The sequence below is a fragment of the Pleurodeles waltl genome, chromosome 1_2, assembly GCF_031143425.1.
Source record: "Pleurodeles waltl isolate 20211129_DDA chromosome 1_2, aPleWal1.hap1.20221129, whole genome shotgun sequence".
NCBI lineage: Eukaryota > Metazoa > Chordata > Amphibia > Caudata > Salamandridae > Pleurodeles > Pleurodeles waltl.
Genome location: NC_090437.1, coordinates 1341665074 through 1341688385, shown reverse-complemented (window position 1 = coordinate 1341688385; position 23312 = coordinate 1341665074). Strand labels below are relative to the sequence as shown.

Genomic DNA, 23312 nt, shown 5'->3' with positions numbered 1-23312 from the left:
GAATATAGGTGCACTTTACAACTACTTTTCAGGGTCTTGGGGTGGGCTATTTTTCTAACCCTCACTGTTCTCTTACAGTCCCAGCGACCCTCTACAAGCTGACAGATTTGGGGTCCATTTGTGGTTCGCATTCCACTTTTGGAGTATATGGTTTGTGTTGCCCCTATACCTATGTGCTCCTACTGCAATCTATTGTAACTATACACTGCTTGCATTACTTCCTTTTGCTATTACTGCATATTTTTGGTATTGTGTAAATATATCTTATGTATATTTGCTATCCTCATACTGAGGGTACTCACTGAGATACTTTTGGCATATTGTCATAAAAATAAAGTACCTTTATTTTTAGTATATCTGTGTATTGTGTTTTCTTATGATATTGTGCATATGACACCAGTGGTATAGTAGGAGCTTTGCATGTCTCCTAGTTCAGCCTAAGCTGCTCTGCTATAGCTACCTTTTCTATCAGCCTAAGCTGCTAGAAACACCTCTTTTCCACTAATAAGGGATAACTGGACCTGGTACAGAGTGTAAGTACCCCTTGGTACCCACTACAAGCCAGGCCAGCCTCCTACAATTAGGTAGCGCACAGGATTACTATGCCTGCTGCAAAGAACGTGTACTAAGCAGATCAGAGTGCATAAAATGTAAAAACGATACCACTGATCGAGTTTGCGCTGTGAGCCCCATGGCAGCCAAGAGAACGTACTTTTGTCTAGTGGAAGCTTTGAGTCATCATAAGATAGTGCACAAGGTTAATATGCCTGCTGCAAAGAACATGTACTAAGAAGACCAAGGTGCATATAATGTCAAATGTATACTGCTGATTGAGTTTGCGCCGTGAGCGTCATGTCAGCCACGAAGGGCAGACAAAAGAAAAAAGTAGTTTGCCCACGCTGAAGTATAATGGCAATCGTGCAATTATCCCTGTAACAGGACGATGAACAAGGCAGTAACCAAACCACGCCAAGGTGGGACAAACATAAAGCATTTACCAATGACATCAAGTGATTTCTGAAAGGCAAGGCCACGAACGAATGAAAGTGATGGGCGTGAGGTGGGCATGGTTAAAAGCCCACAGTACTTACAACAGGTCAAAGTGCTTGCACGCTCCACATAAAAAGAGAAAGGGAAAGAGTGATAACGAGAAGAATGCTTGAGGCAGTAGCTGGATGGAATGAGAGGGGGACAGGGATATCTATCAGATAAAGGGGGAATATTGAGCGAGAGGAGAAAAGGTAGATATAGAACAAAAGACTGGCAGAGATACTGAGCACATGTTGCTCCCTTCATCTCCTTTGAAACTATGAGTAGAGAAGGTCTCTGTGTTGGTACAGCCTCTGGGGTCCAAGCTTCCTTGATAAATGTGAATGAGAATAGCTTGATGTAAAGGAAGCCACATCAACAATACAGCAGGATATTAAATAACAGCAGTGAGAGGATAGGACACCAGACATTACAACGGTGGCAGCAGGATATGACAACAGACATTACAGCAGTGATGGCAGCAGAACTTTCAGGCTCCTGACGAGGAACATCATCTGAGCGAGAATGGTGCCAGAACTCATGTTTCACTCACTCATCCACACACTGCAATCAGTAAGTGAAGCACTACGTGTCACTCATGCCTTAACTCCGCACATTCCGTCAGTGATGAAAGCTTGTTCTACTCTCCCTGCTGAATCTGTTCTGTGGAGAATGAAATCGTTCACTTGCCACTTTCTGCAAGAGATGGAGGCTTGCTTTGCTGCTGTCTTGTGCCTGCTCTGTGAGGAAGAATACCTGGCACTGCTCCTGGCTTCCCAAGTTTAGCAGTTGAAAAACATACATAATTAGAAAAAAACACAAGGGAAACCCTTAACGCGGCTCTCCCCGGCACAGTGGGAGAGCTGCAACTACAATATTCACTGCACGCGGGAAACTCGCCCCATAAGGCTTTGAGGGACATTCCTTTTAAAACGCATTTTTGCCCATAACTCAGTCTGTGGTGGTCCTCAGACAACTGGACCACCACCAAAACTTTCAGCACAAGGTGGTTTCTGACCAGTTAATTTTCCAGCTTCCCACACTAGGCTAGGAGGAGGGAACCCCAAAATCATAACCACTACCACCATTCAATTTAAGCTCTCTCATGGCTGGAACTTTTGTTTTACAGCTAGGAGAAGTTTGTGTTCTAAGGGCCTTTTTGTAGTGATATTTTAGCGGGCTTGCTAGGCCTGAAAATGTGTAATACACTATGCCCTCAAGGGGCTGAATATATGGTTACATTGCAATGCTCTCTGCAATTTTGTTTTTAAGTGGTTATGCCCGCTAGAGCCTGACTATATGGTTACATGACCAGGTGTCTTTCAAATGTTATTTTTATTGCAGTGACTTGTAAGGGCTGTTTCGACCTTTATAGTCTAATGCCAAGTGAATGAAGGAATCACAAACACAAAGCTTATTTCTGATAAAAGGTTTTTATTGGGTTTATATGATGATTGTATATGGTTTATTGACCTCTCCTTATTGCAATTATGACCATAAATAATGCCAATGTAACATCCTTATTACACTATGACTGTTTGAACACTCGTGATAAGTTTGGCTGACCCTTCTAGGGGGTCACCAGTGGTTGCACAATGTCAGCTATGGCAAGTTCCATCTGCCAATGTATATTTGTAAGTTACTGCATAGTATTTAGTAGTGGGTACATAATAAATGTACTTCTCCTTTTTCTAAAGAAAAAGTATTGACTGGACAATCATTTATCGAGTGTTATTACTAAGGGCCAGTGATTGGTGATTCCGAGCCCACACCAACTCCTTTGAGTAGGCCTTAGACCGCTCCGCCTCGCTACCCTGGGAGAGTCAAGCGCTACAATGGGGTGTTTGGTTCCCACAGAGGACAACTGAGGATCTATTACTTTTGCTGGCCACTCAAATAATAAACCAATTTCCAACACTGGAAATACTATCTGGTGTTGGTACAACAACCTGGAAGTCCGAACCGAACAAAATATGTGTGCAAATCCAGTTTTTAACCTTATGCTGGCAGAGTCAGACAAACCATCTACCTCAATGTGCATACTGCTGTGTCCTAAAAATGTTTCTTTAAATCAGTACTTCTCAATGTGCTATAATGTGCCTATTAGTGTCAAAGCGTCCATGTTAAAGAGCAGCAGATGTTGTAGCGCCCAGGATAATGAGCTGCATGGCTAAATAAAAGGTCCCAAAGGCGAGACCTATTGGCTATGCCAATGCTTGTTTAGTAAGCAGTCCAGCGGCTCAGAGGGCACAGAGACCCCCTCAAATGCAGCTGGAGGTACCTGCCGGGCTCACATCAACACATAGAGGAGCGGGGGCGTGTGCAGGGGCGCTGGGCTCCCCTCCTGAGTGCATCCTAGGACTAGAGAAAGGCCTGCCTTGAAAAGCTGCAGGTGCCCCGAGAGCAGGGACTTCTTGAGGATTTTAGGGGCTCTGGCCTAAACGTATTTTGGGGGGGCCTGATCGGAATAGCTTGAAATTTGTGATCCGGTCTCAGCTCTTTCTTGCCCTCTTTGTCCAGGTCTCTGACAGGGACAGACTCTGGTCCAAATTCTACATGTGTTTACATCCAATATTCAGGGACAGTGACGTGTTTCAATAGTCTAACACAGCAGAATCTCACTAATATTACTGCAATTAATCTCTGTGACACACCCATTTCTCATACATGAGGTCCTGTTTTGATCTAAAAGAAACTTTTTTTTATGGATGTTGCATGAATCAAAGAAATTTCTCCGCAAAACGTCTGTAATAGGCTCTCTCACAAACTTTTACAAAAATAAAGGAAACAGTATTCAAAACATTCTGTTTGAGAATTATTCAAGGTCACCAGGGCAGGACTCTGTGCAGAACAGAGCTGACCATCAGGGGCCCCTGAAAGGCAGGGGCCCGGGGCCAGAGCCCACTCTGCCCAGGCCGCCAGGGACCAAAATGTTTGCACCGTTTAAGGCCTCTTCTAGTTTGCTTCAATGGCCTAGGCCGTTGTCTGTGAAGCGCTGCGGCGCCCTGGGGCTTAAGGCGCTATATGAAGAAACAAAATACACACTGAAGGGAGGGGGGGACGGTCCATCTTGGAGAAAGCACCCGATGCTGCACAGAGACAGACAGCCCCGCAAGGAGGGCAACTCTGAGTCATGTTTCCAGACAGTAACTTCCGGAGACTCCGATCCTGATTTCAGGCATGTGTTGCAGTGTGGGGGGGAGGGGGGGGGGGTCTGCAGGATCCGGCCCCACCCGTGTGTCTCCCCATTCAGCACTGAGCCATGAGCAGATGACCGGGGGCCTGGTGACCGCCCTGTCACAGACACCGGAGCCATCTAACCAGCGGGGGGTTGGGGGGACAGCTCATTTATGAATGACTCCACCTGCCCAGCTCACATCTCTGCTGCCCTCAGACCACCAGCGAGCCTGGTGCCAGGGAGTCTGGGCTAAATGCATCCAGCACACGCGTGCCTGCTGCTGGGCCTGTGACGTCATGGGCTTCCGGGGTCTGCAGAGCAGTCAGCTGCTGCCTCTGGTCCAGGGCCCCTGTACCATCTCCAGGTCTCACCTATCCCCATGTCAAGGTCTCCCCTGTGCCCATCTCCCAGCCATCCCAGTTCCCATCTCCCAGCCCTCCCCTGTCCCCCATCTTCAAGCCCTCCCTCCCCTGTCCCCCATCTTCAAGCCCTCCCTCCCCTGTGCCCATCTTCAAGCCCTCCCTCCCCTGTGCCCATCTTCAAGCCCTCCCTCCCCTGTGCCCATCTTCGAGCCCTCCCCTGTCCCCATCTCCAAGCCCTCCCTCCCCTGTCCCCCATCTCCAAGCCCTCCCTCCCCTGTCCCCCATCTCCAAGCCCTCCCTCCCCTGTCCCCCATCTCCAAGCCCTCCCTCCCCTGTCCCCCATCTCCAAGCCCTCCCTCCCCGGTCACCTTTTCCCAAACCCTCCCTCCCCGGTCACCTTTTCCCAAACCCTCCCGTCCCCATCTCCAAGCCCACCCTCCCTCCCTCCCTCCCCTGTCCCCATCTCCAAGCCCTCCCTCCCCTGTCCCCATCTCCAAGCCCTCCCTCCCCTGTCTCCATCTCCAAGCCCTCCCTCCCCTGTCGCCCATCTTCAAGCCCTCCCCTGTGCCCATCTTCAAGCCCTCCCCTGTCCCCCATCTTCAAGCCCTCCCCTGTCCCCCATCTTCAAGCCCTCCCCTGTCCCCCATCTTCAAGCCCTCCCCTGTCCCCCATCTTCAAGCACTCCCCTGTCCCCCATCTTCAAGCACTCCCCTGTCCCCCATCTCCAAGCACTCCCCTGTCCCCCATCTCCAAGCACTCCCTCCCCTGTCCCCCATCTCCAAGCCCTCCCTCCCCTGTCCCCCATCTCCAAGCCCTCCCTCCCCTGTCCCCATCTCCAAGCCCTCTCTCCCCTGTCCCCATCTCCAAGCCCTCCCTCCCCTGTCCCCATCTCCAAGCCCTCCCTCCCCTGTCCCCATCTCCAAGCCCTCCCTCCCCTGTCCCCATCTCCAAGCCCTCCCTCACCTGTCCCCATCTCCAAGCCCTCCGTCCCCTGTCCCCATCTCCAAGCCCTCCCTCCCCTGTCCCCATCTCCAAGCCCTCCCTCCCCTGTCCCCATCTCCAAGCCCGCCCTCCCCTGTCCCCCATCTTCAAGCCCTCCCCTGCCCCCCATCTTCAAGCCCTCCCCTGTCCCCCATCTTCAAGCCCTCCCCTGTCCCCCATCTTCAAGCCCTCCCCTGTCCCCCATCTTCAAGCCCTCCCTCCCCTGTGCCCATCTTCGAGCCCTCCCCTGTCCCCATCTCCAAGCCCTCCCTCCCCTGTGCCCATCTTCGAGCCCTCCCCTGTCCCCATCTCCAAGCCCTCCCTCCCCTGTCCCCCATCTCCAAGCCCTCCCTCCCCTGTCCCCCATCTCCAAGCCCTCCCTCCCCTGTCCCCCATCTCCAAGCCCTCCCTCCCCGGTCACCTTTTCCCAAACCCTCCCTCCCCGGTCACCTTTTCCCAAACCCTCCCGTCCCCATCTCCAAGCCCGCCCTCCCTCCCTCCCTCCCCTGTCCCCATCTCCAAGCCCTCCCTCCCCTGTCCCCATCTCCAAGCCCTCCCTCCCCTGTCGCCATCTTCAAGCACTCCCCTGTGCCCATCTTCAAACCCTCCCCTGTCCCCCATCTTCAAGCCCTCCCCTGTCCCCCATCTTCAAGCCCTCCCCTGTCCCCCATCTTCAAGCCCTCCCCTGTCCCCCATCTTCAAGCACTCCCCTGTCCCCCATCTCCAAGCACTCCCTCCCCTGTCCCCCATCTCCAAGCACTCCCTCCCCTGTCCCCCATCTCCAAGCCCTCCCTCCCCTGTCCCCCATCTCCAAGCCCTCCCTCCCCTGTCCCCCATCTCCAAGCCCTCCCTCCCCTGTCCCCCATCTCCAAGCCCTCCCTCCCCTGTCCCCATCTCCAAGCCCTCCCTCCCCTGTCCCCATCTCCAAGCCCTCCCTCCCCTGTCCCCATCTCCAAGCCCTCCCTCACCTGTCCCCATCTCCAAGCCCTCCCTCCCCTGTCCCCATCTCCAAGCGTCCCCTGTGCCCATCTCCCAGCCTCACCTGATGTCCACAAGCCGCCTCTATCCCCAGCCTCACCAGATGCCCACAGGCTGTCTTTACCCAGTCTCACCTGATATCCACATGCATGCCTCTTCTCACAGCCTCACCGGATATACATGTCCCTCCCTCCTCTCCCAGCCTCACCTGATGTGCACAGACTCTCGCTTCTCCCAGCCTCACCTGATGTCCATGTCCCTGCCTCTTCTCCTGGCACCAAGTGATTTTCCCCAGAGGTAACCAGGTGTTGTTTCTAAAAGGGACTCTGTTCGGGTCCTTTTCCTTGTTCTTTTCTTAGATCGGAGTATGATGTGCTTAGTAAATATGTATGTATAGCCGCGCTATACCGGGTGCACAGGTGCTTCCCATGAACGTCCCTTCCACCTGGAGAGAAAGCTACCCTCAAATTCCAAGTAGTTTCTGGTTAGTGCGAGCCTCGCACGTTGTAGTACACAAAGGGAGTTGAATATTCACAATCTGCCAGAAAAACTCAGTTCTTTTAGCACTCATTTCCGCTCCTTGCGGGAGCCTTGTATATAAGATCTCCGTATCAACGCCTATTAACAAATTATTCTCTAAATTCAATTCTATGCCCTTAAAAGGGATTAAAAGATGGTTTGCGGGCTTCAGAAAGGTGAGCGCTCTTTGAACTTCTGGCCTGAGGTAAGATTCACAGAACCATGTCAATGGTCCTAAAACCGATCCCTGAAACGATGGAAGTTCTGGGAGGATTACTGGTTCGCGTGTCTTGAGAAGGGTGCCGAAGAGAGGAGTGACTGGTTCAATATCCCTTAAAAGGGTCGCCGCAAGACATCCCGCCTCCCACCTTGACTTCTTCTGACATTGCACCGTTGTCCTTCAGCAGATGACAGCACTTGTTCTCATCCCCCAAGAGGAGTTGGCATTCTCTTTCTGTAATCTGAAGTATGTTCTTCTGCTGTACCTCACCCCCTTGCCTGCAGTTTTTATGACGATTCTGGTGTTTGATCTTGTCTCACCTAATGCTCTCCCTTCTTCTTGCGACAGGGTATGGAATGTCCTAATGATTTTACTTTCAATGGCTTCAACCTCCCCAAAAGCTGACGACTTAAACGCTAGAATTTCCACCAGGACAGCCAATGTGGGAGGGCGGAATGCAAATTCTCTCTTTAACCAACTGCCTCCTTTTAACACAGCTCCCTCAGTGTCCGGCAAAAAGGACCCTAACTTTATAGTCCTAATGAATTCAGCCAATTCACAGTGGAGTTTAAGCTTGACCGGGCAAAGCTAGTTCTTCCTTTAGGACTCTCGTCTGTGTCCATGTCGGCTCCCTGTTAGTGAGATGAACTCTCACTGACTCCTGTGTCGTTGGCCTCAAACCTGTCCCTGGTGTCCGGTGATGCTCTGGGTGGGCACTCCCTGTGGATTGCTACTCTCTGGAGCAGTGCACCTCCGTTCTGCGTCAGTGTTACCCCGGCCCCTGTAAAAGAGGGTGTCTACTTCTGGGCAAACATCTCCACAGTGTCTGTGGGTCTCCACACCCATACTATGGGGGGGAATGTAGAGGAGATGGGGGCTGAAGAAGGCAAATACAAAGTACTGAGGGTTGTACCCGTGGGCTCCCCCCGTCTCACCTCTATATATTCCCTGCTGTCCTTCTCCGCTACCCCTTCCCTCCGGATCAGAGCTGATGGGCATCTGATCCGCTCCACTCCACTCCTGCCTACTGCTGCCATGTGCTCTTGCAGCGAGGAGGGATTTACTTTGTCATAAGATGCTAACTATACTTTGTAGTTTCTGAATTTTTCATTGTGTAAAAAATTCTTTATATTCTGACATTTCTTTATTTAGTAGTGGTCGAACCGTAGTTTTTAAGTGGCTCACGTTCATTAGGATTTTTCTTGTCTGGGTGACTAATAACTTTTTTGGTCGTTTTTATTATCAAAGCGAGCTAATCCTGGATGCAGCCCCATGCAATCCCTGAGCAATCCTTCCTGACTGTGGGGTGATCTAGGAACATACAAGCTGCACTAGTTACTAACAGACCTCGCGCCACAGTGGTCACTCAAATATTCAGTCATTGTTACCCCGTGTAAGGTAGTCTTGATCTGTTTATATTTTAGTTCTGTTAGAGTTTCCCAGCCCTCAGTCTGTGCCCTCATCTGCTCTACACTGATATCATTCAACAGTGGTAGATTACTCGATGTACAGAACCCCTAGACATGATACAACTGACTGCATCCCTTGGATGGCCGTGAATAAATAATATGAGTGAGAAATACAGGATATCCTTGTGTTGGTAACACGGTCTGTTTTACGACATGAGCCACACCAAAAGACACAGGGATAACCCCTCAGAATTCAGGGGAGTTATGTAGCCATAATTGCATACAGAGTGTAACATCCCAAGTACATTACACACATCATTTTTATATTTGATTGAGCACTTCTTTTCTCCCATACAGGAAAAAAAAAAAAAATATATATATATATATATATATATTGACTGTCAGCCGTTCAGATCATCCTCAATCCAAAAATGAGGGGCAAAAGAAAAAACAGACCCCCTCAGAATCACATCACGTGACTACATGGCATCAGACGTACGTATGCAGACCACGTGACCGAGTCACGTGACACAGAAGTGGCCCGTAGATGTTGAAATAGCACCGACCAGTAAAGATTCAAAGCACAGAGGAACCAAACAGGTTTACACGTTCTGATGCAGTCTCCTGACAAACAAAGGGCCCGATTTAGAACTTCGCAAATATAAATCTCACAGGATAGAATGGGATTTAGATTTAGGCGTACAGGATATCTGTCACTGTTGTGATGGAGTAACCCACCCACCGAGTTCTAAATCAGGACCTAAGTTTGAGGAAGGGCTAGGAACAATGGTTTACCACAAATTTTTTATTGATTAGAAACTGAAGCAACACTTAATCTCTGCTCCAGAGTGTGACTACATACGCTACCTGTCCCTGAGAGTCTATGGGGCAAAACAATGCTTCAATGGAGCAGGATTACAACCACAAGTGTTTTATTATGCCTGCTAAGACTTACTATGAAAATTGAAAGAGCTTGAATTTCTAGCCCAATTAGGATAGCTGGGTCTCAAAGATCGTCAACAGTGCACTCACATTCTTTGCCACAATAACACGGGTGCGCAGTATTCACCATTTGTCGTACAACATGGAATACAAGCTGCAAAGATGAGTACATACTTTATCTCCGGGCCCTCAAATGTGACCATTCTGAGGAAATTTCTTTCTGCTGGATTTTTGTGTGTGGAGTGCTTGAGTGACTAAGAAATTCACTGTCCAGTTTAAATGAAAATGCACAAGTAGTGCTACAATACCTAAGCTATTGGTTTTGGAGTGTGATGGGATCCAGGGGTTTGGTCAAGATGAAGGCCAGCTGACCAAGGCGGCTCACCGACTGGCCGAAACATATAGGCGCATAGATGTTGGAGTCATAATAATTACTCCGATAACATCACCGTTGTGATTAACCTGGCCAAGGGGGTCCTGGAATAAAACACATTTTCAATTGATCATTGTAGGAAAGTACCATCTTGCCTGGCATGTTACCCCCATTTTTCACTGTATATATGTTATTTTAGTTGTATGTGTCACTGGGACCCTGGTAACCCAGGGCCCCAGTGCTCATAAGTGTGCCTGAATGTGTTACCTGTGTAGTGACTAACTGTCTCACTGAGGCTCTGCTAATCAGAACCTCAGTGGTTATGCTCTCTCATTTCTTTCCAAATTGTCACTAACAGGCTAGTGACCCATTTTACCAATTTACATTGGCTTACTGGAACACCCTTATAATTCCCTAGTATATGGTACTGAGGTACCCAGGGTATTGGGGTTCCAGGAGATCCCTATGGGCTGCAGCATTTCTTTTGCCACCCATAGGGAGCTCTGACAATTCTTACACAGGCCTGCCACTGCAGCCTGAGTGAAATAACGTCCACGTTATTTCACAGCCATTTTACACTGCACTTAAGTAACTTATAAGTCACCTATATGTCTAACCTTTACCTGGTAAAGGTTAGGTGCAAAGTTACTTAGTGTGAGGGCACCCTGGCACTAGCCAAGGTGCCCCCACATTGTTCAGAGCCAATTCCCTGAACTTTGTGAGTGCGGGGACACCATTACACGCGTGCACTACATATAGGTCACTACCTATATGTAGCTTCACAATGGTAACTCCGAATATGGCCATGTAACATGTCTATGATCATGGAATTGCCCCCTCTATGCCATCCTGGCATAGTTCGCACAATCCCATGATCCCAGTGGTCTGTAGAAGAGACCCTGGTACTGCCAAACTGCCCTTCCTGGGGTTTCACTGCAGCTGCTGCTGCTGCCAACCCCTCAGACAGGCATCTGCCCTCCTGGGGTCCAGCCAGGCCTGGCCCAGGATGGCAGAACAAAGAACTTCCTCTGAGAGAGGGTGTGACACCCTCTCCCTTTGGAAAATGGTGTGAAGGCAGGGGAGGAGTAGCCTCCCCCAGCCTCTGGAAATGCTTTCTTGGGCACAGATGTGCCCAATTCTGCATAAGCCAGTCTACACCGGTTCAGGGGACCCCTTAGCCCCTGCTCTGGCGCGAAACTGGACAAAGGAAAGGGGAGTGACCACTCCCCTGACCTGCACCTCCCCTGGGAGGTGTCCAGAGCTCCTCCAGTGTGCTCCAGACCTCTGCCATCTTGGAAACAGAGGTGCTGCTGGCACACTGGACTGCTCTGAGTGGCCAGTGCCACCAGGTGACGTCAGAGACTCCTTGTGATAGGCTCCTTCAGGTGTTGCTAGCCTATCCTCTCTCCTAAGTAGCCAAACCCTCTTTTCTGGCTATTTAGGGTCTCTGTCTCTGGGGAAACTTTAGATAACGAATGCAAGAGCTCATCCGAGTTCCTCTGCATCTCTCTCTTCACCTTCTGCCAAGGAATCGACTGCTGACCGCGTTGGAAGCCTGCAAACCTGCAACATAGTAGCAAAGACGACTACTGCAACTCTGTAACGCTGATCCTGCCGCCTTCTCGACTGTTTTCCTGCTTGTGCATGCTGTGGGGGTAGTCTGCCTCCTCTCTGCACCAGAAGCTCCGAAGAAATCTCCCGTGGGTCGACGGAATCTTCCCCCTGCAACCGCAGGCACCAAAAAGCTGCATTACCGGTCCCTTGGGTCTCCTCTCAGCACGACGAGCGAGGTCCCTCGAATCCAGCGACTCTGTCCAAGTGACCCCCACAGTCCAGTGACTCTTCAGTCCAAGTTTGGTGGAGGTAAGTCCTTGCCTCACCTCGCTGGGCTGCATTGCTGGGGACCGCGACTTTTGCAGCTACTCCGGCCCCTGTGCGCTTCCGGCGGAAATCCTTTGTGCACAGCCAAGCCTGGGTCCACGGCACTCTAACCTGCATTGCACGACTTTCTAAGTTAGTCTCCGGCGACGTGGGACTCCTTTGTGCAACTTCGTCAAGGACCGTTTCACGCATCCTCGTAGTGCCTGTTTCTGGCACTTCTCCGGGTGCTACCTGCTTCAGAGAGGGCTCCTTGTCTTGCTCGACGTCCCCTCTCTCTCTTGGTCCAATTTGCGACCTCCTGGTCCCTCCAGGGCCACAGCAGCGTCCAAAAACGCTAACCGCACGATTTGCAGCTAGCAAGGCTTGTTGGCGTTCTTTCGGCAGGAAAACACTTCTGCACGACTCTCCACGGCGAGAGGGATCCGTCCACCAAAGGGGAAGTCTCTAGCCCTTTTCGTTCCTGCAGAAACCTCAGCTTCTTCTGTCCAGTAGAAGCTTCTTTGCACCCGCAGCTGGCATTTCCTGGGCATCTGCCCATCTCCGACTTGCTTGTGACTTTTGGACTTGGTCCCCTTGTTCCACAGGTACCCTAGATTGGAAATCCACATTGTTGGTTTGTGTCTTTCCTGCATTATTCCTCTAACACAACTTCTTTGTCCTTAGGGGAACTTTAGTGCACTTTGCACTCACTTTTCAGGGTCTTGGGGAGGGTTATTTTTCTAACTCTCACTATTTTCTAATAGTCCCAGCGACCCTCTACAAGGTCACATAGGTTTGGGGTCCATTCGTGGTTCGCATTCCACTTTTGGAGTATATGGTTTGTGTTGCCCCTATCCCTATGTTTCCCCATTGCATCCTATTGTAACTATACATTGTTTGCACTGTTTTCTAAGACTATACTGCATATTTTTGCTATTGTGTATATATATCCTGTGTATATTTGCTATCCTCATACTGAGGGTACACTCTAAGATACTTTAGCATATTGTCATAAAAATAAAGTACCTTTATTTTTAGTATATCTGTGTATTGTGTTTTCTTATGATATTGTGCAAGTGACACTGGTGGTACTGTAGGAGCTTCACTCGTCTCCTAGTTCAGCCTAAGCTGCTCTGCTAAGCTACCATTATCTATCAGCCTATGCTGCTAGACACCCTATACACTAATAAGGGATAACTGGGCCTGGTGCAAGGTGCAAGTACCCCTTGGTACTCACTACAAGCCAGTCCAGCCTCCTACAATCATTAAGACACCTGTGGGCGATTTTAAATATAAGATCCCCAAAACATATAAGAAAGAGCTCCCGTGAGGGTGAGAGTGAACAGAGATAACCGGTAACTGATTTAAGTGTCTACGGTTTTTAGTTGATGAAATGGCAGGGGAAGAATCCACTCAAAGGTTTCTTGCTCCCACTTTGTAGATTATAATTTTTCAGGTAACAAACATGCCCCATGTGCAGTCTTGGGGGTGAATCAGGGTGCCATGAAGTAGACTTGAGCTATGAGATTCAAACAGCCGCATCCAAGACCACTCACTTCAAGAATGGAGTTTAAACACGGCTCCCCCACATCCCCTTCTCAAGGGGCAGAGGAGAGAGGAGACCAAAGTTTACTGTGCAGCCCTCCCTGCAACAGGAGGTGGAGTTACCAGTGTCCTCCATGGTCTAAGGCAGGGTAATCCTGCCATAACCTGTGCGCCCTCCCCTTCAGCTATGCTTGCTCATTTTAATTTGTTTTTTGTTCTTTTTCCTTGATATCCCGACACAATTTGTAAACTTTCTCCCAGTTCCCCCACGGTGTACCTGAAGTAGTGTCCCTAAATAACATTTATCTTCAGTATTCAGCAAGGAGTGTGTAGAATTTGTTCAACGCCATTTCACAAAATGTGTCACCTTGTCCGCCAGGGAGATCACGAATGGGCAGAGTGGCAAACCTTTGAGTCCTCAGAGCCGAAATGGCTTCAGAGAGGTGCATGTAGGTGCCTCATGCCCTTATAAGCCGCGTCACCCTCTGGTGATGAGCAATGAAAGGCCATGGCTTACACAAAGCCTTGTTGCAGTTCCAGCCACTCAAGCAAACAGGGAGTGCAGGGGCGAGAACATACTGTCCCTGCTGCCAGGATCACAACAGATCATTCCTTCACTCACTGCAAAAGAAGAACTTCCCTAAGGCAGAGTAACCAAGTAAGGCTGAATAGAAGTTTAAAAACCCTCATGACAAAAATGAGCGCGCACACACAAAAAAAAACAATCAAACTTTAAAACTCTTTGCTGCTTGTTTGATAGGTGCTTCCTAATAATTGCATCTGACTATACATATGTGCAACACCTGTTTTGTGCACTTAAAATGTTCATTACATGATTTATAAGAAAACCTTCACTAAGCCAGTTATGGGAAACATGAAGGGGCGTGGAGTGAGTAGGGACAAGGCTGAGCAGTCAGTAGTACTGCTCCCCAGAGGGAAGGCCCACTTCCTCATGTTTTTAAAGGGGTGATAACTGAGCCCAAACCTCAGTAGTCATCTGGAGGCAAACACTGGAGGGGCGGCTCTATATGGGGTCAGCTGTGTGGTTCCCAAAGGGGTTGGGCAGCTCAGTTCATCTATAACCACTGATATTATGTGCAGAATCCTCCAGGGGCCACCAGCATGAGGGGAGCTGACATCCAAGGAAGCAGCTTCAGCCTCACTAGGGCATCTGGACACTGACCACAGGGCAACTCCACCCCCACAGTGCTTCCTCTAGACTGATACACAGCAGTCCATGGAGCAGGGCCAAGCAGCCCACCAGGCATTATCTGTGGCATGAGCCTTGGACAGCAGCCTACCCTGTGAACTAGCCTTAGAGGAAAACTTCCAAAACACTACGCGGGTTTCAGCAGGTGCCACTTTACCTGGGTGATGTGGACTTCTTGGCGCTGTCTCACTTGTGGGTGTTTGACTGGTGCTTCGGCGACCGCGTCTTCAGTTCCTGCAAGAAGGAAAGACAGATTATTAAAGGAGTAGAACGACTATTGAAAAAAATGGCGCAAACTCCACACAAGAATGTACCCGAGCTAATTATCAAATGAAAAGCTGCTTAACACGAGCAGCCCTTGGGCTCGCAAACACCACAGTGAGTCAGCAGGGGTTAGAGAGACCTCTATTTATAAAGTAAAGTAGACTGTCAGAACTGCTTCCTGCTACAGTCATCCATGCTCAGTGCATGCACTCATCTGTATTTGTGCTGCACAAGGGGTGGGAGCGACATAGGGGCTTCCTACTCCGGCATTTCAGATTCACGCCCACCTCACAGACAGCGACCCTTCTAGTCCGAAGGCCGCCTCATGCTTTGCATCAGGGCACGGCTCCTGACCAGTCGCCTGCAGGTTCCATGGATGCAATGCTCACAGGTAAGGGTGGCCGTGGTCACCTGTACACTGGACTGCATCATGCTTCCTTCGGGGCCTCAAGGAGAGGCTGTGGTCCATCCCTGCCTCCAAGGATGCAATGCACACAGGTAAGGATGGCCGTGGTGACCTGTACACTGGACTGCAAGCATTGCTTCCTTCCAGCCCTCCGGGAGGTACCTCAGGAGGTCCATCCCTGCCTCCAAGGATGCAATGCTCACAGGTAAGGATGGCCGTGGTGACCTGTACACTGGACTGCAAGCATTGCCTCCTTCCAGCCCTCCGGGAGGTACCTCAGGAGGTCCATCCCTGCCTCCAAGGATGCAATGCTCACAGGTAAGGATGGCCGTGGTGACCTGTACACTGGACTGCATCATGCTTCCTTCGGGGCCTCAAGGAGAGGCTGTGGTCCATCCCTGCCTCCAAGGATGCAATGCTCACAGGTAAGGGTGGCCGTGGTCACCTGTACACTGGACTGCATCATGCTTCCTTCGGGGCCTCAAGGAGAGGCTGTGGTCCATCCCTGCCTCCAAGGATGCAATGCTCACAGGTAAGGGTGGCCGTGGTCACCTGTACACTGGACTGCATCATGCTTCCTTCGGGGCCTCAAGGAAAGGCTGTGGTCCATCCCTGCCTCCAAGGATGCAATGCTCACAGGTAAGGATGGCCGTGGTGACCTGTACACTGGACTGCATCATGCTTCCTTCGGGGCCTCAAGGAGAGGCTGTGGTCCATCCCTGCCTCCAAGGATGCAATGCTCACAGGTAAGGGTGGCCGTGGTCACCTGTACACTGGACTGCAAGCATTGCTTCCTTCGGGCCTCAAGGAGAGACTGTGGTCCATCCCTGCCTCCAAGGATGCAATGCACACAGGTAAGGATGGCCGTGGTCACCTGAACATTGGACTGCAAGCATTGCTTCCTTCGGGCCTGAAGGAGAGACTGTGGTCCATCCCTGCCTCCAAGGATGCAATGCTCACAGGTAAGGGTGGCCGTGGTCACCTGTACACTGGACTGCATCATGCTTCCTTCGGGGCCTCAAGGAGAGACTGTGGGTCCATCCCTGCCTCCAAGGATGCAATGCTCACAGGGGCTTGGAGCCGGCCCATTACTTACCATAGTTTGCTTTGTCCATCTTGTATTTCTTCCACTGCCGGGAGCATTGCCCATTTCGAACTCTTGCTACAATTGTGTGACGTAAAGCAGCAATCCAAAAATGCAACTATATTGTACTGATTCAAGTATCCGGCCCCCGTCTTTCTCCCCATGACATGTAAATTTGTGTAATAGGGCGCGAGCGTGGACCTGTGCGCCGCGCACATCGGGCAGTCAGTAGGCAGAAGAGCTCACTCATCGCCCTTTCTATGGCTCGAGTACTTCATATTAGTCCAAGTGATTCATTCCCTGCCAGGGTTGCAGAGCCTCCCACGCATCTGATGCGCTCCTGGTTGTAATTCCCGAAATTACACTCATCCCTCTCGTTCGTGGCTGCTCAAGCCCGAGTCCGCAGCGCGGAGGAGAAACTGAAGGTTCGCGACCTTTTGAAAACCTGGATGTCCCCTTAAGAGAAACGGCTTGAACTATCCCAGCAAATGCCTCGGGCCTACAAGTTCCCAGCCACTCCCATTCATTGATTCATCCATCCATTGTGTGAAACTGGGAGAGCGCTCCACAGATAGCGCCTGAAGTCAGGCCTAGCCTAGAAGTGGCCCTTCGGACACGAAGGTTTCCCATGGTCTCCCCATAGGGCACCCTCAGCATGCGTGAAGTAACTGTGGGTGTCTGACAGCCACCCAGGCGCTGCGGTGGCAGAGTGGACAAGCACTGGAGAGGACCTGTCACCAGCCCCCCGTCAGACACCACCCTCAGCAGCCGGAGGGAGAACGAGAAACTCCTGAGGGAAGGATGCTCAGCGCGCCCCGGTGAGGCTTGGCCCTCGCAGCCCCTACATGGAGGCACCACGCTGCGCCACTGGACTGCAGACCCTGGTGGAGCGGTACTGGTGGAGCGGTACTGGTGGAGCGGTACTGGTGATCGCCCAGCTGCAGGGGTTCAGCTGGGGAAACGGGCTTGTGGACAGGATCTCACCTTACGCAGATGAACTCTGCTGTTTATTCAGCAACCAGACTTCTCTTTCCCCAGAATACCTCGTGTGCTATAGATTTATGGCGAGGACTCTGAGCTCAGAGACGGGGGAAGTTCACATACTCTTATAGTGGTTGCAGTTCCAGAATGTCTCCTGAGCTCCTGATTTAGCCGACAGCAACTCTAAATATTTGGACCAGATGACCTCAAGAGTTACTGAGCAATGCCGAACCACTACTAAAAAAATATCAAGCAGGAGCTGGAGGGGTGGCCTCCCTACTCCGCACCCTAGTGGGAGGGGCGCCCTTTCAGAAGGTGGCACTGCAGGGGGCGCTGCACACTATTCAGAATTACCCCGACTCTCTCCATTCAGACAGACCTTCCTCAGCACGGGAGGTGCCCCAAGCGCTGCTCATCCAAGTGTGCACAAGCCCCGTCTGATGGGGGTCGGGGATCCCCAACATTCAGGTGTATTTCTGGGAAATCCAAGCACACCTGGCTCTCCAGTAATAGAGGTGGCGTGGCTGTGCACCAGGGGAGCACCTGCCTGAGCCGTCAGAAATGAACTCCATGTGTATGATGCTTCAATCCCTCATACGTTACTTATATGATGCTTCAATCCGTCATACGTTACTTATATGCTTCAATCCCTCATACGTTACTTACATGATGCTTCAATCCCCCATACATTACTTATATGGTTCAATCCCTCATACGTTACTTATATGATGCTTCAATCCCCCATACGTTACTTACATGATCCTTCAATCCCCCATACGTTACTTATATGATGCTTCAGTCCCTCATGCATTACCCACATGCATTACCCACATGATGCTTCAATCCGTCATACATTACCTATATGATGCTTCAATCCCTCAGGCATTACCTACATGATGCTTCAATCCCTCAGGCATTACCTACATGATGCTTCAATCCCTCATATATTCCCTATAAGATGCTTCAATCCCCCATACGTCACTTATATGATGCTTCAAACCCACGTATGTTACTTATATGATGCTTCAATCCCCCATACGTCACTTATTTGATGCTTCAATCCCCCATATGTTACTTATATGATGCTTCAATCCCCCATACGTTACTTATATGATGCTTCAGTCCCTCATGCATTACCCACATGATGCTTCAATCCGTCATACATTACCTATATGATGCTTCAATCCCTTGTACCTTACCTACATGATGCTTGAATCCCTCATATGGTACTTATATGATGCTTCAATCCCCCATACGTTACTTACATGATGCTTCAATCCCCCATACGTTACTTATATGATGCTTCAATCCCCCATACGTCACTTATATGATGCTTCAATCCCCCATACGTTACTTATATGATGCTTCAGTCCTTCATGCATTTCCCACATGATGCTTCAATCCGTCATACATTACCTATATGATGCTTCAATCCCTTGCACCTTACCTACATGATGCTTGAATCCCTCATACGTTACCTATATGGTGCTTCAATCCCTCATGCATTACCTACATGATGCTTCAATCCCTCATATCTTCCCTATAAGATGCTTCAATCCCCCATACGTTACTTATATATTGCTTCAATCCCCCATACGTCACTTATATGATGCTTCAATCCCCCATACGTCACTTATATGATGCTTCAATCCCCCATACGTTACTTATATGATGCTTCAGTCCCTCATGCATTACCCACATGATGCTTCAATCCGTCATACATTACCTATATGATGCTTCAATCCCTTGTACCTTACCTACATGATGCTTGAATCCCTCATACGTTACTTATATGATGCTTCAATCCCTCATGCATTACCTACATGATGCTTCAATCCCTCATGCCTTCCCTATAAGATGCTTCAATCCCTCATGCCTTCCCTATAAGATGCTTCAATCCCTTATGCATTACCTACATGATGCTTCAATCCCCATACGTTACTTATATGATGCTTCAGTCCCGCATACATTACCCACATGATGCTTCCATCCCTCATACGTTACTTATATGATGCTTCAATCCCTCATACCTTCCCTATAAAATGCTTCAATCCCTCATGCATTACCTACATGATGCTTTAATCCCTCATACCTTCCCTATAAAATGCTTCAATCCCTTATGCATTACCTACATGATGCTTCAATCCCCATACGTTACTTATATGATGCTTCAGTCCCCATACATTACCCACATGATGCTTCAATCCCTCATGCGTTACTTATATGCTTCAATCCCCCATACGTTACTTATATGCTTCAATCCCTCATGCATTACCTACATGATGCTTCAATCCCTCATGCATTACCTACATGATGCTTCAATCACCCATACGTTACTTACATGATACTTCAATCCCCCATACGCTACTTATATGATGCTTCAATCCCCCATACGCTACTTATATGATGCTTCAATCCCCCATACGTTACTTATATGATGCTTCAATCCCTCATACCTTCCCTATAAGATGCTTCAATCCCTCATGCATTACCTACATGATGCTTCAATCCCCCCATACGTTACTTATATGCTTCAATCCCTCATAACTTATATGATGCTTCAATCCCTCGTACCTTACTTAAATGATGCTTCAATCCCTCATACTATACCTATATGATGCTTCCATCCCTCGTACCTTACCTATATGATGCTTCAATCCCCCATACGTTACTTATATGAAGCATGATGCTTCAATCCCCCGTACCTTACCTATATGATGCTTCAATCCCTCATACCTTACCCATACCATACCTATATGATGCTTCAATCCCTCGTACCTTACTTATATGATGCTTCAATCCCTCATACCATACCTATATGATGCTTCCATCCCTCGTACCGTACCTATATGATGCTTCAATCCCCCATACGTTACTTGTATGAAGCGTGATGCTTCAATCCCTCGTAACTTACCAACATGATGCTTCCATCCCTCATACCTTACCTATATGGTGCTTCAATCCCTCAGACCATAGATATATGATACTTCAATCCCTCGTACCTTACCTATATGATGCTTCCATCCCTCGTCCCTTAGCTATATAATACTTCCATCCCTCGTACCTTAGCTATATGATACTTCCATCCCTCGTACCTTAGCTATATGATGCATCAATCCCTCATACCTTACCTATATGATGCTTCCATCCCTCGTACCTTACCTATATGGTGCTTCAATCCCTCAGACCATAGATATATGATACTTCAATCCCTCGTACCTTACCTATATGATACTTCCATCCCTCGTACCTTAGCTATATGATACTTCAATCCCCATACGTTACTTATATGATGCTTCAGTCCCCCATACATTACCCACATGATGCTTCAATCCCCCATACATTACTTATATGATGCTTCAATCCCCCATACGTCACTTATATGATGCTTCAATCCCCCATACGTTACTTATATGATGCTTCAATCCCCCATACGTTACTTATATGATGCTTCAGTCCCTCATGCATTACCCACATGATGCTTCAATCCCCCATACATTACTTATATGATGCTTCAATCCCCCATACGTCACTTATATGATGCTTCAATCCCCCATACGTTACTTATATGATGCTTCAATCCCCCATACGTTACTTATATGATGCTTCAGTCCCTCATGCATTACCCACATGATGCTTCAATCCGTCATACATTACCTATATGATGCTTCCATCCCTCGTACCTTAGCTATATGATACTTCAATCCCCATACGTTACTTATATGATGCTTCAGTCCCCCATACATTACCCACATGATGCTTCAATCCCCCATACGTCACTTATATGATGCTTCAATCCCCCATACGTTACTTATATGATGCTTCAGTCCCTCATGCATTACCCACATGATGCTTCAATCCGTCATACATTACCTATATGATGCTTCAATCCCTTGTACCTTACCTACATGATGCTTGAATCCCTCATACGTTACTTATATGTTGCTTCAACCCCTCATACCTTCCCTATAAGATGCTTCAATCCCTCATGCATTACCTACATGATGCTTCAATCCCTCATGCCTTCCCTATAAGATGCTTCAATCCCTTATGCATTACCTACATGATGCTTCAATCCCCCATACGTTACTTATATGATGCTTCAATCCCTCATACCTTCCCTATAAGATGCTTCAATCCCTCATGCATTACCTACATGATGCTTCAATCCCCCCATACGTTACTTATATGCTTCAATCCCTCATAACTTATATGATGCTTCAATCCCTCGTACCTTACTTAAATGATGCTTCAATCCCTCATACTATACCTATATGATGCTTCCATCCCTCGTACCTTACCTATATGATGCTTCAATCCCCCATACGTTACTTATATGAAGCATGATGCTTCAATCCCCCGTACCTTACCTATATGATGCTTCAATCCCTCATACCTTACCCATACCATACCTATATGATGCTTCAATCCCTCGTACCTTACTTATATGATGCTTCAATCCCTCATACCATACCTATATGATGCTTCCATCCCTCGTACCGTACCTATATGATGCTTCAATCCCCCATACGTTACTTGTATGAAGCGTGATGCTTCAATCCCTCGTAACTTACCAACATGATGCTTCCATCCCTCATACCTTACCTATATGGTGCTTCAATCCCTCAGACCATAGATATATGATACTTCAATCCCTCGTACCTTACCTATATGATGCTTCCATCCCTCGTCCCTTAGCTATATAATACTTCCATCCCTCGTACCTTAGCTATATGATACTTCCATCCCTCGTACCTTAGCTATATGATGCTTCAATCCCTCATACCTTACCTATATGATGCTTCCATCCCTCGTACCTTACCTATATGGTGCTTCAATCCCTCAGACCATAGATATATGATACTTCAATCCCTCGTACCTTACCTATATGATACTTCCATCCCTCGTACCTTAGCTATATGATACTTCAATCCCCATACGTTACTTATATGATGCTTCAGTCCCCCATACATTACCCACATGATGCTTCAATCCCCCATACATTACTTATATGATGCTTCAATCCCCCATACGTCACTTATATGATGCTTCAATCCCCCATACGTTACTTATATGATGCTTCAATCCCCCATACGTTACTTATATGATGCTTCAGTCCCTCATGCATTACCCACATGATGCTTCAATCCGTCATACATTACCTATATGATGCTTCCATCCCTCGTACCTTAGCTATATGATACTTCAATCCCCATACGTTACTTATATGATGCTTCAGTCCCCCATACATTACCCACATGATGCTTCAATCCCCCATACGTCACTTATATGATGCTTCAATCCCCCATACGTTACTTATATGATGCTTCAGTCCCTCATGCATTACCCACATGATGCTTCAATCCGTCATACATTACCTATATGATGCTTCAATCCCTTGTACCTTACCTACATGATGCTTGAATCCCTCATACGTTACTTATATGTTGCTTCAACCCCTCATACCTTCCCTATAAGATGCTTCAATCCCTCATGCATTACCTACATGATGCTTCAATCCCTCATGCCTTCCCTATAAGATGCTTCAATCCCTTATGCATTACCTACATGATGCTTCAATCCCCATACGTTACTTATATGATGCTTCAGTCCCCCATACATTACCCACATGATGCTTCCATCCCTCATACGTTACTTATATGATGCTTCAATCCCTCATACCTTCCCTATAAAATGCTTCAATCCCTCATGCATTACCTACATGATGCTTTAATCCCTCATACCTTCCCTATAAGATGCTTCAATCCCTTATGCATTACCCACATGATGCTTCAATCCCTCATGCGTTACTTATATGCTTCAATCCCCCATACGTTACTTATATGCTTCAATCCCTGATGCATTACCTACATGATGCTTCAATCCCTCATGCATTACCTACATGATGCTTCAATCACCCATACGTTACTTACATGATGCTTCAATCCCCCATACGCTACTTATATGATGC

At 48.4% G+C, this 23312-nt stretch overlaps 1 protein-coding gene across 3 annotated transcripts in view; it reads right to left on the bottom strand.

The window, feature by feature from the left end:
• Positions 1-23312, bottom strand: part of TLN1 (talin 1) — a 687540-nt gene that overhangs the window by 582250 nt on the left and 81978 nt on the right. For all 3 annotated transcript variants that reach the window (XM_069205713.1, XM_069205712.1, XM_069205714.1), the window contains exon 2: positions 14764-14840. The gene's annotated coding sequence lies outside the window, so the exon portion shown is untranslated. The remainder of the gene's footprint in view (positions 1-14763; positions 14841-23312) is intronic.